Here is a 19,683-nt window from a genome sequence, read left to right as displayed (position 1 = left end):
AGCGGAAAAAGATAAAATTTGAATATTTTATTTCTTAAACTTTATTTATTTTATTATTTTTCTTAATCCTTTTTTCCTTAGTGATTTTTTTTTCTAAATATAATATATAGATGGAAATTGAGAAATCTACAAAGCAATATTATAATAAATTTTAAATTAAAATTACATATAGACAAGATCCGAAAAATCAATTATATTTAACTATAAACGACTCATTTGATATACTTAAATCTGAACTTAAAGCTTTAAAAGGTATAAAAATAAATATTGTACTAAAAATAACTTTTGTAAAAATGGATAAAACTGATACAATATATAAATCAGCTTATTTTCAATCAAAGGCTTTATAAATTATTAACACAAACGAAATAAAAACCACTTTGCGTCAAGCTTTTGATGAAATAATAAATAGAATTGGCAACTGGATTTCAGAAGGAAGTGGTTGGAGAATAGAGTCAGTTGGCGCTCATTATATAAATAGATATAAATATACACCACTGGCTGCTTCAAGTTATTTAGAGTTACCAAAACCGTTACAGCATCCAATGAAAGGATTAACAAATATAAAGAATGATGATAATGAATGTTTTAGATGGTGTCATTTAGCTTACAAATTTCCTGTAACAAAACATTCTGAAAGAGTTTCAAATTATAAAAAACATATAGATAAACTTAATTATAAAGGAATAAAGTTTCCCGTTACATTAAATCAAATACCTAAAATTGAAACTCAAAATGAAATATCATTTAATATATTCGGTTATGAAGAACCTACTGGAATTTATCCATTGTACGTATCAAAATATCAATATTCCGAAAAGTGTGACATGTTATTAATTAATAATAACGAAATAACTGATGATGACTGTAAGTCCTCAAGGACTGTAGTCCAATATTATGTTTGGGTAAAAGATTTTAATACATTAATGTTTAAAAAAACAAAATATCAGCATATAAAACATTTCTGTAAATCATGCTTACAAAAGTTTTCTCAAGAAAGAATATTAAATGAACACATACCAAACTGTTTAGCTATTAATGGTATTCAAGCTGTAAAAATGCCAAAAGAGGGAAGTAAAGTACAATTTAAAAATTATCATAAAGGTTTAGCAGTACCTTTTGTAATTTATGCTGATTTTGAATCAATAACTAAGAAAGTTTTAACTGCTTTACCATCACCTGAATCTTCATTTACTGAACCATATCAAAAACATATAGATTGTGGTTACGGCTATAAAGTTGTTTGTTGTTATGATGATAAATATACTAAACAAACACAGATTTATAGAGGTCCAAATGCAGTTTATAAATTTATTTTAAAAATGCTTGAGGAAGAGGAATATTGTAAAGATATATTTAAAGAGCACTTTAACAAAGAATCAAGAATGTCTTAAAAAGACGAAATTGAATTTAAAAAACAAAAGTTTTGTCATATCTGTGAAAAAGAATATAAGGAAAATGAAACTTAAGTAAGAGACCACTGTCATATAACAGGAAAATTCAGAGGAAGTGCTCACTCAGAATGTAATATTAATTTTAGACTAACACACAAAATTCCTGTTATTTTTCATAATTTAAGAGGTTATGACGGTCATTTTATTATGCAACAAATAGGAAAATTAAAAAAGAAATTAATGTTATTCCTAACAATCTGGAAAGATATATGGCATTTATGATTTCCGACTTGGTCTTTATTGATTCATTCCAATTTATGTCTCAATCATTGGATAACTTAGTAAAAAGTATTCCAGAATTTAAATACACTTCAACTGAATTTAATTGTGAAAGTGTTGAATTATTAAAAACAAAAGGTGTTTATCCATATGATTACATTGATTCATTTAAAAAATTCAAAGAAACAAAATTATCTTCTAAAGAAGAGTTTTATTCAATTTTAAATGAAACACACATATCTAATGAAGAATATGAACATGTAAAAATGTTTGGAATAAATTTAAAATTAAAACAATGGGAGAATATCATGATCTATATTTAAAAACTGACGTATTACTTTTAGCTGATACATTCGAAAATTTTAGAAGACTATGTTTAGAGTACTACAAATTAGTACTTACAAATTTACGCAAGAGGGTAAATATTAAATTAACTCATGATGAAAACCATTTATTGAAGTATATAGCAAAACCTTCATTTGTTAGTTCAACGATGTTTAACAAGAATTTATTTGGTATTCATAGAATAAAAGAAAGTTTGTTATTAAACAGACCTTGTTATGTTGGAATGTGCATTCTAGATTTATCAAAATATTTAATGTATGATTTTCATTATAATTACATTAAGGAAAAGTATAAAGGTATTTGTAAATTACTATTCACTGACACTGATTCATTATGTTATGAAATAAAAACCAAAGATGCATTTGAGGATTTTTATAAGGACAAAGATTTATTTGATAATAGTGATTACGATAGTAATTCAAACTTTTATTTTGACAATAATATAAAAGTAATTGGAAAGTTTAAAGACGAAGCTGCTGGAATTCCCATTGTTGAATTTGTCGGATTAAGAAGTAAAATGTATTCATATTTATTAGAAAACGAAAATAATGTTAAAAAATGTAAAGGAATTAAAAAAACATGTTGTAAAGAAAACAATAGTTCATAAAAATTACAAAGATACTTTGTTTAATTCAACCCAAAGTAATCACACCTTTAAAGTTTTTCGTTTTGATAAACACAATCTTTCCAGTTATGTTATAAATAAAACATCTTTATCATGTTATGACGATAAAAGATATATTCTTGATAATTGTATTAATACATTAGCTTATTCTTAAATTATAGAACCATAAATTGTTAATTGAATATTTTTAACATTTAAAGAATTAATATAAATTACATCATTTGTTTGAAATTGATTTGCATAATTAATAGAAATAGATTCATTTTTTCTGTTATTTTTTACATTGTAACTTTGAAGAATTTTATTTTCTTTGCTTTTTAATTTCAATTTCGCTTCTCCTTTATCTAATTTGATTGCATCAACAAGAATAATTAAAATGCAGTTAAAATTAATTGTCACATTATTACCATTTTGAACTAAACCAGGATTAGCATTATCAACTTTCCATTGAAATAATCCACTATCGGTATCTTCTGTTGCAGATGTTAAAAGCAATGGAGGTTTTCTTATTATTTGTTTTTCTATGTTATTTACTTTTTCCTTTATTTTATTGAATATTCCCATTATATTAATTATTCCAGTTAAATAAAAACACAGTAATTAATTAAAACTTTAAATAATGTTTTAATTCAAAAGTTTACTTTCTTTATAATTTATATATTCCTTCAATATGTAGAATTTGACATAACTACCTGGCAAAAGATAAAATCCTGTATCGAAGGATGTTGGATCGTCGTTATAAGGATTAATGTCAAACATTGTCTTTTCTGTTAGATAAATTTTGACTTTTTTTCTCATACACAGATACTGACGGATTGTTACTGAACATATATACTATATCAGCGTCACTGAGGTCACTGATGTTACTGATGTCACTAACCACGGGTGTTATATTTACACTCCCGGGGGGAAATTCACCAATAAAACCCTCTCGCAACCACCTAAAAACTAAATGTGATATTGGACATGCTTCCCTCCATACATTTGACTTTAAATAAAACCTAGTATCTATTATATAAATTCCGGCTTTTTTGATTGAAAACACATTTTTTAAAGGTACATTCGGTACAGCTAGTTTATATTCTTGGTTTATGTTTATAAAATCTTTATAATCTACGATATTTCCAGATTCCAAATTAAATAAATCAAAATAGCCCACATTAACCAGGCCTTTCCTTTCAATATAATCCACATCCACCAAAGTATATAATGATAATATCCAGACACCGTGGCTATCATAATACTTTCTCATTAACATTGTTATGCGAGAATATCTTTTAAGGCCGTCGCGTGATATTTTATAATCATCTTTACTTTTGTATTTAAAAAAAAAAAACACTTCACGTTTTACTTTTTCTAGTTCTTCTTCTATTTTCTTGTATTCATTTTCATGTTCAAGAATTACTTCAGCTAAATCATCAAGTCGTTTTGATGTAGCAACTTCAGAAGCAGACAAATTGTCAACAACAGTCTTTGTTCTAGCTGATTGTGTTTCTTGTTTTAGAAAAACATTTTTTACTTTTGTAATTTCTTCAGCATTGGTGGTAATTTCGTCGGCATTAGTAGAAATTACTTGGGTATTAGCAGTAATTGATTCTCCTTGTTTAGGTGATATTTCAACTACAGAGTCCAGATCACTTATTTTTTTTTTAATTTTATCATTAAATCTGTTGATATCTTTTTGTAATATTTCTGTAAGTGTACTTAATTCCGCGTACTTTAAATTGTGACGTGTGTCAACAGTACGAATCAAGATCCGAAGTTGTTTTTTAAAATTTTCTACCTGATCATTAATTGTGTTAATTGCTTTAGCATTAGCAGTAATTGATTCTCCTTGTTTAACTGATTTTTCAACTACAAAGTCCAGTTCATTTTTATGTTTTTCAACTTTAGCATTAAGCTGCGTCATATCTTTTTGTAATAAACCTGTAAGTTTACTTAAGTCTGCATACTTTAAATTGTGACGTGTGTCGGCATTACTAATCACAATTCAAAGTTGTTTCTTAAAATTTTCTATTTTAGAATTAAGCTTTTTTTTAAGGTTATCTAATGCTGTGTCATGGTCATCACCTCTTTGTGAAGCTGCCTTTTCTAATTCATATTTATATTCTGCAACTTTATTTGAAAATGTATCGAGTAAATCTTGATTCTCTTTTACCATTTCAGTATTTAGTTTATTTACTTCTGTTCTGATTTCTAACTTATACATATTTTGTAACTTTTTCTCGGCTTCAATAATCTTGTCTTTTAGTTCTTCATGTTTAATCATACTATCTTTTAATTCTTGAACTTGATTGTATAACTTTTCAAAATTGGTTCTAAATACTTCTTTCATGCTGTCATCTGTCAAATCAGATTTCTCTTCAAGTTCTTTAATAGAATCAACAATAGCTTTCATTTCTTCTTCGAGTTTACCTTGTAATTGAACTATTAATAATGAAAAGGCTTTTGTTAAATCTTCAATATTCTTTACTTCTGCTTCTAGTGTTTGTTTTATACTTTTAATATCTTCAAGATTATAGTCATCTATTACACTTTGAACTTTTTTATACATAAACCGTCTTGAAACTGTATCGTTGGGTTTATCTGGATTTCCTAGGTTGATTATTTCATTACCTCCCATATCTAATGCTCTGTTCATTGTGTTATCAAGTTCCTTATTTCTGTGAAGATACGATTCCGATTCTTTTTTAAGTTTTTTGAATTATTTTTAGTAGCATAATCACTTAAATCAATATCAAATTTAACTTAACTTATACTGTCAGGTTCACTTATTTGTTTTACATCATTAAAAAACTCCCATTATATAATTATTATATATTTCCTGTAAAAAATTTTCTTAAAAACTTCCTTGGTTTGTCAATATATAAGAAATCATATTTTTGTTTTGTTGCATTAGCAAAAGAGTTAGGGTTAATATTTTGTTCTTTACAAATCATATCATTTTCCTTTTTACCTGGACTTTCAAATAAAATATAATATGAACAGTTAATCCGAATATTTTTTGGTGTTTTATAGTAAGACTGACTTAAATAAATAACACAACAGTTTTTGTGACGCCCTTGAATAAAGTACTTTGTTATTTCATTCTGAACCTTTTTATCTTCACATACAAAATCATCAAATATTACTACTTTTTGTTTTTTCTGATTCAAGATCATTAACATCAATTATTTGGCTGGGATCAGCCGAACATCCAAGTATTTCATTTTGATCTTTTTGCAATTCCATTTAAGAAATTAATTAAATCCTGATATTTAGATTGTTCTAGGTTTTTAGCATATAGGTATAATTTATCATAATATATAAGAGGTTTTCGTATCATATGCATTAGTGTATTTGTTTTTCCAGATCCAGAAGATCCACATATTAACATTCTAAAACATGAATCCGCCATAAAAGGATAATGTTTTAAAGTTATTAGATTTATCACTTTTTGTATCATAATTTGGAATTTCCATTATATAATAATATTACATTATCTTACATTATCTTACATTATTATATAAATGCAATCAAAACTTAATGAAATGAGAATAAGAAAAAACTTAGTCGGGCAAAAGATGCGAACTTTTAGAGAAGAAATAATGAGAGAAAAAATTAAAAAAGCTACAAATCGGGATATGTATAATGAAATTTATAGGCCAGTTACTGAAGGAATAGAAAGTCAAAAAGAAAAATTATCAAGTCAGTTAAAAGCATTACCTGGAATTAAAGAGCAATTAGCGTTACTAGGTGATGAAATGAAAGACATACAAACATATCAGGGTTTACCACAGCTATTCCAAGAACCACTACCATTATTACCACCAAAAGATCATATGGGTTTGGATATGGATACGGATGGTGATAAGTTTGAAGATACTAAAGAATTTCCTGAAGAATTTGAGAGACCACCAGAGATTATAATGACAAAAGAAGAGTATAGTAAATTATCAAAAGAAGAAATTAGTGAATTAGAAGAAAACTATATGTCACCAATATATAGAGTAGACGGATCTATTAGATTCTTATCTAAAGAAAAGATTAAAAAACTAGAAGAATTGGGGGCAAGACAAAAAGAAAAGAAAATACCTACAGTAGATTTAGATGCTTTTCTGGATAATAATGTTTTAGAAAAATATAAATATTACAAACCGTCTGAAATGTTTGACTTTTTTACTGCAGATGAATCTGATCCTGATAAAATAAATAAAGGCACACTTAAAGGTACAATAGATGGTGTTACTACGGATATCAAAACATTAAATGGTTCAATAACTGGCAAATTAAATTCAAAAGATCCAAATAAGAAAAAAAGAAGCAAAATAATTAAAACATACCCAAGACGAATTAAAATAAAGTACAAAGACCGGTTAAATCATATTCTTGATATGGCTCCTACATATGGACAGGGAATAAAACATCACAATCCGTATAAAGTTTCACCAAATGGACAATATGGTAATTTAATTATTAACTTAAATAAACTTTATGGTCAAAACAAATTAATTGCTAAGGATCAAAGAACTGGAAAAGAAGTAATTAATACTAAAGTAGATAATGATTTAATTGATTTGATTAATAAAAGATATAACAATAATAAAAAACATTCAATTCATTCTAGAAAAATATTTAAAGAATTAACAGAAAAATCAGAATTACCTGTCAATAAAAGATCTATGAAATTTAAAAAAGTAATTAGGGGACAGGGTTATGACGTTTGTCCGTGTAATCCAGAAGAATTGGTTAATGACTTGGAGTTAATTTATGGTTCAATTGATGCTGGAAATAATAATGAAGAACTAAAAAATTAAGGTATTAGTATAATTGATGAATTATTAAAAATGAATGAATTGTTACCAAAAGAACATAAAATGTTATATAAAGATTATTTTTCTTGAATTTAAATTTTAATTATATATAAAATGGACCAGAAAATAGTATTAAGTTCTGAAACAGTTAATAAAAATACTCCAAGTGATTTTACAATCAGATTTAGTCGTTCATTAATTTTAGATAAAAATAAAGCTTATGTTGTTTGTTTGGATAGTATTAACACTATGACTTACTCTTGGCATAATATTAGTGACGAATATGACAATAAAAGAATTCGTTACAATAATGGTAAAGAATGGATAGATATTATATTTACAAATGGTTCTTACAGTTACACAGATATTAATAATTATATAAGGGAAACACTAAAAAGCAATGGTGATTTTGAATTTGATAAATCAGACATTGCTCCAGTTTTAAGATTTTGAGTTCAATTCATGATAACTTTATGTTGGATTTAAGAATGTCAAATTTTCATACATTGCTTGGATTTGAGAAAAAAGCATTGAGAAATACTGAATGGGGAACTACAACACCAAATATATCTAACTCTGTGGATACAATTTACATTCATTGTGATCTTATTGATAATTCACTTGTTGATGGTAATTTTAGTGATATTATCTATGCTTTAAGTACTGCCGATTTAACAAGAGCTTATCTATTTACAAAAGAACCAAACAGAGTTGGATATTCAGAAATTAATAAATATATTATAAATTCAATAAGAATATATATTACAGACATATTTGGTAGAATAATTAATTTTAATGGGGTTGAAACAAGTTTTACACTAATATTAAAAGAAATATAAATTATGAAATTATAAATTTTAGTTTTATATAATGTACAAAAATGTCTATGACAAAAATAAAGGAATATTTATTTATGTTGATGCTCACACAGGGGAAGAAAATATACATGACTCAGGTATCTTTGAAACTTTAACGAAATTGTTTTCAAGTGGAGTTGCATCTTCAATTAGTACAGCTGGAAAAAAAGCTCTGGAAACTGCAGGAAAAGCTGCGCTAGTAAGTGGAACAAAAAAGGTTGGAATGGAAGTTGGAAATTTAGCTGCTAATAAAATTATTGAAAAATTTAAAAAGAAACCTGCTCCGGCAGTTGGTAATTTAATTGCTAAGGAATTACAAAAAAAACAAATTCAAATAATGAGGAGGAGGATATTAATATAAGAATAAATAAAATATTGTCAGGTTCTGGGACTTCAGCTCGGCGTAAACGTATTAACAGATTAATTTATAAAAAATAAAATAATATATAATATATACATGTTTAGAACAAAACAATATTGTGAAAGATACAATTAGATACAGCCTTAATATCTGTCTTGGGAAATAATGTTAAGCAACAAAAAAAACGAATATCACTTTACAATTAATGATAGAAGCTCATATTTTGATTGGCTTAATGGTTATTTTGAAGTAAGTTTTAAAGTAAATAAGCTTGCTAATGGTAATAATTATGCTGACGGAGATCAAATTGCTTAATTAATAATGCAGTTTCAATAATTGATCAGTTAGTGGTTAAACAAAATGGAAAAATTTTATATGATTGTAATAATTTATACAAGGTAATAAATGTAAAAAATTTAGTTGAACTATCTAAGGATTATGCAGAATCAAATAAAAATGCTGTTGCTGAAGGCAGAAAAGACGAAGCTACATATAATAGTGGTTTTGCAACAAGGAAGTTATTAATCCAAGGTGATAGTGCGGTAAATGCTAAGATTCCGTTAAATAATTATTCATTTTTTCAGGGTTTAGAAACTAATATTTTACCTCCAAGTCATATTAAAATAATACTGCAGCTGATGATAAATAATTTTTAGAGCTAATGCTGCTGATGCTGGTAGAGTAATTGTAACAAAATTAATTCTATGGGTTCCGCGCTTGATTTTCAATGAATTAGGACTTAATCTAATTGCTGAAAGATTTACAAAAGCAAGATGGTCATACCTTCGGGAAATGGTGACACAATCAACTGATACACAACAAAATAATATAACCTTTAGAATACAAGCTGGTATAACAAAACGACAACATGTATTTGTTTATTTACAACGACCTGATAAAAGTAATTCACAAGAACATAATCCACATTTATTAGATACATTTAAAATTAATGCAGCAAATAATAATTGCACTTTGAGCTCCTGTCGTCTTGAAGTTGGTAATGGTGTTTTTATCCAGAAACAGAATACACAAGTATATCAAGAATATATGATGATGTAATTAATTATTATTATAAACAAAACAATAAGACTACTGGAAGTCTGCTAAATAGATCAAACTTTTATGATTTATTTGGATTTGTTCATTTTAACGTGGAATATAAAAAGGAAGTAATAACAGAAGATCCTAAGCATATTACATTAACAGTTAAGTTAAATATTCCACCAGCAGCTAATATTCGTGTTTACGCAATTGTATTGTATGAAGAAACAGTTGAAATAAATACTATTGGAAATGAACTTGTTATTTTTTAAATAAAATTGAATTAAAATAAAGTAAAAATTGAAATAAATATAAAGTATATAATGTCATCAAATTATGTTGAATATAAAGTTACCCTTACAGATGGACAAAAGAAAAATTTAGCACAAGCTTATAATAATAAAATTCCACAAACGTTTAGATTAAAACATGAACAATTACGTGGAAACTTCCCTTTACTTTTAACAAAAACACAGATTAATCAAATTGAAAAGTCTTTTAGAAATAATAAGGGATTAGAAATTACAATTTCAAAAAAAAAAAAAAAATGTCCAGTCAAGGTCAAAATGGTGGATTTTTAGGAGCTTTGGCTGGTTTGTTAGGAAAAACAATTATTCCAATGGCAGCAAAAATAGCTCCAAAAATATTAGCTCAACGTGAAAGTATTATAGTGTTTAACCATACGTATGCCTATACCATATTCAAATGGTTGAGTGATTCTTACAACATGAAAGTATTATAATGTTCAACCATGCGTGTGATTATGGCATAAGTATACGGTTGAGTGATTCTCACAACATGGAAGTATAATGATGTTCAGTCATGCGTGTGATTGGTCTACAATCCTACGGTTAAATAACTACTGTAAAATAAAGTTTCATTTCTTCAATTCTACCTTTGTATGGTTTTTATACTAGCAAAGAAAGTCCTAGTGTGTCGTCTGATACAATATGGCAGAATGTTCTGGGTGTGTACGGTACTAAATCCTTTCTTTTCATTTCTCAATAATATTTTCACATATCCTTTGTTATTAGAGTCTAAAATCATATCCTTTTTATTCGATTTTATTAATTGATCGACTGTTTTTGCAAGTTTGGCATATTTGTAGGCAGTTAGCAGTTCGCTGGGTGTAATTTATCCGAATTCCAGACATGTCGTTTAGTAAGTTCGTAATATTTCTCACAGTATAACGAATTCCATTCTTATATCATGTGGTTATCAGAGTAAGTACTCCGTCCCCCTCCAAATACGCAGTTAAAACTAAAGACATCTTTGTAGAAATCTCGAATAATCATATCTTTGTAATGTTCTTATCAGTCCTTTCTTTAATTATTTAACTTTATAAGACATATCCTTTGTTATAACTGTTTAAAATAGCATTCCATTCCCTTATCTAAGTTGATAAATTTTCGACGTATAATACAACGCCATATTGAAACGAATAATCTAGCAATATCGATTGTCACTCCATGCGGTAAGCTCTCTCCATTGGATAAATTTGTATGGGGATTTAGAAACTGTCTTATTTACTAACCTGATTATAAGCGTGGTAGTCTACCTGCGTTAACCTGCTGTGGGTTATAAAATAGGCTGATTGTTTTCTTCGGTATGGGTTTTAAAGTTTCTTATGGCTTTTTAATGAAATATATTTTAAATAAAATATATATTTTCTCTGCTTTGTTAATACCTGTGGAAGTTCAATCAGAGGTTTTTACAAAGTTTAGTAAAAACCTGTGGGTTTTAAATTGTCCGGCATTGGTCAGTCCCTACCAAGGACTATAGGTTAAATGGGGTCAAATTGACCCTTCAACCTTACGTCCATCAAATCAAATGTTCGTTTGGTTTAACTAAAGATTTTCAGGGTACCAAGGGTGCCAAGTTAGTATTTTAAGTTTAGGGTAAGACCAAAGTGCACTTATAAAATTGGGCAAGGGGTCAAGTGAGGTCAAATTGGCTCAAACACGCTATATATATTACTACTAATCCCTAAAAGCGCGCTTTTGAACGTTTATTTTATAGATGAAAAGAGAGCTATAAAAATCTGGAAAAGAAAAAATCTGGTAAATAATAAAGCCTATCTGAAAGAAAACTTTGTAAAAAGATCCTTTAGAAGCATAGAATGCAACCAAGCAGAATAATAGCAGACTCTGTTTGATTAAGTCTACTCTTGAGAAGTAATGAAATGTGCAACACCTCTCACGCCCCCTAGCATCGGCTTACGCGAAACTCTATTACACAAAATTTGTAGTATATGTAAATGTTCTGCTCAACCCGGGGCTAGAGGACGTGGACGGTAGCATGCATGTCCACTACCGTCCATGAACATACTCAATCAAACCGAGCCTGCAACATTTTTGTTTTGTCGTGTTGAGCGACCTGTGGAGTTTCCACTTTTTCTATTTTATAACTTTGAAATTCCATACGCTTCTTGCTGTATACTTCATACATGTGTTTATGCGTACTGTAAAATAATGGTAAGTTATGCTTTAATTCTTTCCATTTGTTAAGTTAAACTATATTTTCAAAAAGAATAACGTTTTTTCCAATTCATTCTGGTTTCAAATAATGCATTTTTCCATTTGAAATATTCAGGTTCGTTTCATGACAAAGAATATGAAAAAGTTATCACTCATACCAATATCATTTATTACATTTTTCTGTTAATGATAGGGTAGATTTTACATTTCCATCTGAGTTTTTCATAACGTTTACACAATAGACAAAACATTAGGTCTATTAAAGTTTGCTGAATTGCTGAAATAGATTCATTTTGATATCACCTTCTTATCTGAAATCATTGTCTGACGATAATAAGATTTTAAATTGGAAATGCAAAAAACTCAAATGGAAAGAATGCATATATACTAACCCTCATAGATGAATATCCAGATCAAGGCTTTTAGACGTGCCTATAAAGTAAATATAGCATGGTAGGGCGAGTATAAATAACAAGCAAGCAAACAAATTTTAAAACAAAATCGCATCATAATACAGTTTGATTTTAGATTAGATTTAGATATAGTTTAGATCAGGAGTTTTACAAACATAATATCTGTATTGGTGTTCTTAAATAGAAAATGGTATGTGAAATGTACACATATATAAAGGATTTGATGTTTACTTCATAATTCCAAATGCCATTGGATGAACTTATTTTGCATCAACATTAAATAATTTTCTTAGCGCAATACATATCAAATTTGATCTGGTCCCTGTTTTTTGCTTGTTTCTTTGAAGAAAAACGGTGTTACCTTGTACGTTTTTTTAAACGCAAGATAAATCAACTAGAACATCGTAATGTTCTTTCATGTATAGTGTTATTACCTTGTATTATTTACGTAATGAAACAATGAACGGAGGGACACCTTGGGTCTTCCTCTCCAACACTGCTTGAAAGCTGCCATATCACCTATAATTGTTTAGGTGCTACGTTAAACTCAACACTGGTATTACTCTGTGGCATCTAATTTCGATTCACATGACTGGAAACTTTCAACACTATTATATTTTTGATTAAGACCTCGGGTAAAAGTCTTTTTAAATATTGCTTTTAAGACATGGAATTGAAACTGTTGTTATCTGCCTACTGTCAAGTTAAATCCATAGATAAATGCACTATATAAAAAGTCTTTTACCAAAATTTTGAATGTATACATTGTTATCATCTTGAAGTACTAAATATGTTTAATTCTACAGAATTTTTAAACTTGCACTAGGCAACTTACAAATTCCATTTCACTTTTAGTAGAACACTTTTTACGTTTTTCCTTTTAAATATCTTTGTGACTTAGTATGCTTTGTCAAGGAATTCAAAGTTCCAACATTCGTCTAAATTCCAAGCGAATGCATAATATATTCTCCTGAACAAGTTCCTCTTCACTTGGGAACGTGTGGTTTGTTCTTCTGTCAATCCAGAAAGTATCTTCATACAGTAACAAGGCCGTATTGGTTAGAGCTTTCACGCTAAAGTCCAATGAAACAATACTGCTTTAATTTTACTTCAAGATGTTTCTTTTTTTTTTCAGAAAACAGACTGCCTTTCAATCAATCAGGAAAAGGCAATATGCAAGGAACATTATATTCTTTGGTATACTTTAGCTGCCTACAATATGAGGTAAAACAAAATCTAATCGCATTTTCTAAGCATTTGTATGAGACGTATTATGCTGTACTTGTTCTTCCACTTGACATTAACAACAACTCTTTCCAGGTAATCACTCACGAAGTCATACTTCTATTTCCTTCTTTAGATATTCATTGTAGATATAAGTCATGTTGCCAAATACTGCTATATACTACATACTACAATACTCTGAGCGGTATTTTTCAATTAAGTCCATGATTTTGCACGCAAACTTTAAAACAACATTTCTGTTGGCTGAGTGTATATTTTAGAAATTTATATTTGGTGTCGCATTTTTTAGCCTTAACTGACAATAAAATTTTGGAATACAAAATTTTCTTCGTTCTTCTGACAAGTATACTTTATATCATTATTTGGCGTTTCCTTTTTATTCAAATGCAAATAAAATCAACATTTGCTTCAAATTACGAAATAAAAATGTATCAGCCACACTATTTACCTCCATCTATGCTTTTCTTCCTCGGGGAAATCCTTATTTAATAATTTGTTGAGGATAATTTGTGTACTGTGTACTACTCGGTGTTGGTATATTTTCTGGTCCTTCGGGATCATTGATTTCAATTCAATTAGATTTGAAGATTGAATACTGCTTAAGCCGGTGCTAGGGGGCGTGGGTAGTGTTGCATTTTCCATTACTGCTCATGAACAGACTCAATCAAAACGTGTCTACAATTTCCACTGTTTGCCTTGTTCTCGATGCTTCCGAGGGATCTACTTTCCAGATTTGATTTTATTCCATAATCATACATAAAAACTAATGGAAATAAACACAGCATTTATTCCACAATGAAGAATTGACATTGTACCATTCAAAGTATGTTGTCGCCGGTTGTTTCTACATTTTGATAGTGTGCGTTGACTCAGTTAGCGTTGACGAGAAACTGCATTTCAGGAGTGTGATCTTCCGTTATGAATATTCATCCTTGCTATTTCCAGCTCCCCCAGCAACCATCCCTTTCTCTACTCCTTACTCTTTTTGAATTTTGCATATAATAAAAATACACTTGTTGTTGGACTTTTGAAGCAACCCGTCTGCTATATCTTACCACTACAGTTTATTTCGGGCGTTCTTTAGATTGCGCTGCTCTCTTGCAGGTATTTGCTGAGCTTTATGCTTCGTTAATGTCTTACCTTACCTTTTGTTTTATTTCTATGTCTGTCCGTCTTCTTCTGGTAAGTAACTGACGCTGATTGAATAGTAAAACGATTATGTATCTTCAAATCACTTACCCCTCACAGATGTCGGTTAGAGACTCACTTCGGCTGTTGAATTCTTCATTTTAAATAAGAATAGAAGAACTTAATGTATCTTCGTGAAGTTTTGATTGTTTCTTGGAAACAAATGATAGAAATAAGAAGTGTAAGGCAATAAGATACTTAATTTAATGAAAAACTGAAGTATTATATGCATTTGCCATGTTATCTTTTTGGCATGTATAGAACGCTTATTTTATAGGGGCATAATTAATAAAAGAGCCATCAAATCAAACAGAAAGCTTGCAAAATGGTCGGCAATTGACTTATGTTTAATAATTGCTTGCAACAGAATGATTTTAAGAACTTTGAAATTTCTGGTAATATCCACACGTCGTGAGAATAGATTCAATCGATGTATTACAGGTAATATCTACTCAAAATTATGTAATATTCACCCTTTTAAGACAAAATTGCAGGTGTAGAAAGCCTATCCTGTAAGGGCATAATTCCAACAAGAGCCATTCAATCAAACGGAAGGTTGGCAAAACCAATGAAGATTGACTTATGTACAATAATTGACTGCGACAGAATGATATCAACAAATTTAAAAATTTCTCGTAATATTCGCACGTCGTGAGAATAGCTTTATCCGATGTAATACATGTAATATCTGCTCAGAACTGTTTTGTATATGCATTTATAGGAGGAATTTTATATATCATTGGCAGAGTTTTGTTAGAATTGAGGGTATTCATATAGCGGAATAAATCAGATTTTTTTGATGGTTCTCCATACCTTGGTTTTGCTTCTGGGATATCATTTTAGATAAGAAAGACAGAACTTAATGAATTGTTGAAATATTCTATGCATTTGACACCGTATCATTTTTGCATGTGTAGAAAGCCTACTTTATAGGGGCATAATTCCAACAAGAGCCATTCAAACAAACAGAAGGTTCGCAAAGTTAATGCTAATTGACTTATGTACAAAACTTGATTACGACAAAATGATATTAACAACATTGAAATTTCTGGCAATATCTGCACATCGTGAGAATTGCTACATTCGATGTATAACAGGTAATATCTACTCAGGATTGTCTAATATACGCCTTCTTTTGACAAAAGTCTAATACCATTTTCAGAGTTTTGGTAAAATTAAGAGTATTTCATCATGTGGAATAAATCTGATTTTTAAGGTAATTCCCCATACATTGGTTTTGCATCAGGGATATCATTTTAGATAAGAACGGCAGAAATGTTTTTTCGCGTACTTTTGATTACTTCTTGGAAACAAATGATAGCCATAAGAAAAGTAAGGCAGAATGATTTTTAATTTCATGAATAGTTGAAATATTCCATGCATCAGACACGGTGTCTCTTTGGCATGTGTAGAAAGCCTATCATTTCTTGAAAATAAATGGTAGAAATAAGAAAAGTAAGACAGTATGATACTTAATTTAATGATAGATGAAATATTTGTTGCATTTGACACAGCATCTTTACGGCATGTGTAGAAATCCTATTTTATGTGGGCATAATTGCGACAAGGGCTATTCGAACTAACAAAAGGTTAGCCTATTATTGACAATTGACTTATGTACAATAATTGATTAAGTCAGAATGATTTTAACAACATTTAAATATCAGCATGTCATGAGAATTGCTTTATTCGATGTTATTTCTCCTCAGAATTGTGTAATATAGACCTACTTGAAGAAACTTCTGATATCGTTTGCATAGTCTTGGTGAAAGTGAGGCTATTTCTTTAGAGGAATAAATCTGATTTTTAAGGTAGTTCTCCATACCTTGGATTTGCATCAGAATTGTGAAATATATGCCTTTTTATTAGAATTGTTGTATATCATTTGCATAGTTTTGTTAAAATTGAGGGTATTTCATCAAGTGGAATAAATCTGAGTTTTAAAGTGGTTCTCCATACCTTCCATTTGCATCAGGGACATCATTTTAGATAAGAATGACAGAACCTTATATTTTGTTCGTGCACTTTTGATTATTTCTTGGAAACAAATGATAGAAATAAGAAAAGTAAGGCAGTACGATACAAAATTGACATGCATTTGACACAGTATATCTCTGGCATTTGTAAAAAGCTTATTTTATAGGGGCAGAATTCCTATTAGAGCCATTCAAAGAAATAAAATGTTAGAAAAATAATAGTCAATTGACATATTTAAAATAAATGATTCTGACAGAAAAATTTGAAAAACTTTGAAATTTCTGATTATATCAGAACGTCGTGAGAATTGCTTCATTCGATTTATAACAGGTAATATTTGCCCAGAATTGTGTAATATATACCTTCTTAGGACAAACTGCTCATATCATTGGCATAGTTTTGGTAAAATTGAGGGTATTTCATCAAGTGGAATAAATCTGATTTTTAAGGAGTTTCTCCATACTTTGGTTTTGCATTAGGGATATCATTTTAGATAAGAACGGCAGAACTTCGAGTTTTTGCGTAAACTTTTGATTATTTCTTGGACACAAATGATAGAAATAAGACAAGTAAGGAAGTATGATATTTAATTTAATGAATAGTTGAAATATTCTATGCATTTGACACGGTGTCTCTTTGGCATGTGTAGAAAGCCTATTCAATAGGGGCATAATTCCGACAAGAGCCAGAAGGTTAGAAAAAATTATTGACAATTGGCTTATGTATAACCTTGATTGTGACAGAATGATTTTAACAACTTTGAAAATTCTGGTTATTTTCCAACGTCGTGAGAATTGCTTCATTCGATGTATAACAGGTATTATCTTCTCAGAATTGTGTAATATACACGTTTTTAGGAAAATCTTCTATATCATTTGCATATTTCTGGTAAAATAGAGGATATTTCATCAAGTGGGCTAAATCTGAACATTAAGATAATTCCCCCACATCATGGTTTTGCATGAGGGACATTATTTTAAATAAGAATGGCAGAACGTAGTGTCTTTTCCTGTATTTTTGATTATTTCTTGGAAACAAATGATAGAACTAACAAAAGTAAGGCAGCATGATACTTAATTTAATGAATAGTTGAAATATTCTATGCATTTGACATAGTATTTTTATGGCATGTGTAAAGAAGCCTATTTTATTCCGACAAGAGCCATTCAAACTAACAGAAATTTGACAAAATTATTGACAATTGACATATGTACAATAATTGATTGCGACAGGATGATATATACAACATTGAAATTTCTGGTAATATCCGCACGTCGTGAGAATTGCTTCATTCGATGTATAACAGGTAATATCTGCTTAACATTGTGTGACCCGCCCGCTTAGTTCAGTAGATATAACGTTGGTATACGGATCTTGGGGTTGTGAGTTCGATCCACGGGAGGGGTGTATATTTTCCGTGACTATTTGATTAATGACATTTGGTCTGAAATCATTAGTCCTCCAACTCTGATTCATGTGGGAAAGTTGGCAGTTACTTGCGGAAAACAGGTTTGTACTGGTACAGAATCCAGGAGCACTGGTTAGGTTAACTGCCCGCCGTTCCATTACTAAAATTCTATTGAAAAAGGCGTTAAACCTAAAACAAAAACAATAAATCAGAATTATGTAATATACAGCTTCTAAGGACAAATATCTTTTGCATTGTAAAGGTAAAATTAAGGTTATTCCATCAAGTAGAACAAATCGTATTTTTATAGTGGTTCTAAATACATTTGTACCTTGGTTTTGCATCAGGGATATCATTTTAGATAAAAACGGCAGAACTTCGTGTTTTCAGTGTACTTTTGATGATTTCTTGGAAACAAATGAAAAAAGAAAGTAAAGTGAGTCAGATGATAATTAATTTAATGAATATATTGAAATATCTTATGCATTTGACAGGAAACATTTTTGGCTATGTTTAAATCCTAATTGATAAGGGCATAATTTCGGCCAGGGCCATTCAAACTAACAGAAGATTGGCAAAGTTATTGACAATTGGCTTATGGACAATGATTGATAGCGACAGAATGATTTTAACAACTTTGAAATTTCTGGTAATATCCGCACGCTGTGATAATTGCTTCAGTCGATGTATAACAGGTAATATCTGCTCAGAAGTGTGTAATATACACCCTTTTTGTGAAATTCTTCTATATCATTTCCATATTTTAAGGTAAAATTGAAGGTTTTTCATCAAGAAGACTAAATCTGACCATCAAGGAGCTTCCCCACACCATGGTTTTCCATCAGGAATATCATCTTTAATTAAGTATGATACCTAATTGATGACAAGCTGATATGTTCGATGCATTTGACAGGGTGTCTTTTGGCAGATGTAGAATGCCTACTTTATAGAGGCAGAATTCCAACTAGAGCCATTCAAATAAATAGAAGGTTAGCAAATTTATCGGGAATTGACTAATGTACAGAAAAAGATGGTAACAGAATGCTTTTAACAATTTTGAAATTTCTGGTAATATCTGCACGTCGTGAGCATTGCTTCATGCGATGTATAACAGGCAGAACTTCATGTTTTTGGGGGGTTTTCGTGTAATTTTTATTATTTCTTGGAAAAAAATGATAGCAATAGGAAAAGTAAGGCAGTATGATTTTTAATTTCATGAATAGTTGAAATATTCTATGCACCTGACACGGTGTCTCTTTGGCATGTGTAGAAAGTCTATT

This window comes from Mercenaria mercenaria, chromosome 6 (genome assembly GCF_021730395.1).
Source record: "Mercenaria mercenaria strain notata chromosome 6, MADL_Memer_1, whole genome shotgun sequence".
In the NCBI taxonomy this organism is placed as follows: Eukaryota; Metazoa; Mollusca; class Bivalvia; order Venerida; family Veneridae; genus Mercenaria; species Mercenaria mercenaria.
The sequence above is the reverse complement of the archived record's forward strand: the minus strand, read 5'-3'. Positions refer to the sequence as shown.